This window comes from Arachis ipaensis, chromosome B02, assembly GCF_000816755.2.
Source record: "Arachis ipaensis cultivar K30076 chromosome B02, Araip1.1, whole genome shotgun sequence".
In the NCBI taxonomy this organism is placed as follows: domain Eukaryota; kingdom Viridiplantae; phylum Streptophyta; class Magnoliopsida; order Fabales; family Fabaceae; genus Arachis; species Arachis ipaensis.
In genome coordinates, this window is record NC_029786.2 from 10,862,384 (window position 1) to 10,863,216 (window position 833).

Sequence of the window (833 nt, forward strand, 5' to 3'; positions counted from 1 at the left end):
CACAATTATTCCAACCCCATTCCTATTCTTCACCTTTCCTGTATACCAAAATTTGAAGCCAGAAGTATCCAACTCCCTAGCCTTCGCACCAACCTATTTTATTTCTTGTAGGCACATAATGTTAATCTTTCTCCTTTTAATGGTGTCCACCACCTCCATGGACTTTTCTGTTAGAGTGCCTATGTTCCATGTCCCAAATCTTAACCTTCTGTCACTCCGACCTTTATCTTTTACTTTGTGAACTAGCTTATTTACCCTCGTCCGTTCACGAAAATGCAAGAACCCTTGCTCATTTAACACTACATCCGAGCACCGATGCAGCGGCTCTTGCTCATTTGACACCGTACTCGAGCCATACAGCGCGTTACTTCTGGGCAACGACCTAGCTTTAGCGCAATAATGTCTTTAATTCATGTCATGGGGGTTCGACTATATTTTTATGTTGGTTGTCGAAGACCTAACACAACTCTCCTCCTTTATTCGGGCTTAGGACCGGCTATGTACCGCAAGTGTAACATAGGCGGAGTTAATAAAATTTATAAACTCTCACCAAAAATCAAATTACTATTAATTTCCTCGTAAATCAAAGGCAATTATCAATATAAAAGCTTAAAAATAAATAATATGTCGCTAATCATACTAAGTTAAATTTTTAATTAATTATATTATATTACACAGCAAAATGAATCATTTATGTTCCACTCAACCATTGTTAATTTAAAATTTTAAAATCTTACTCTTCATAACATATAATACTATTTTTTTTACTTATTTTTACAGAATGTGCTTGTAAAATAAAATTGTCTGCAAACTTAACAAATAATACTTATAAG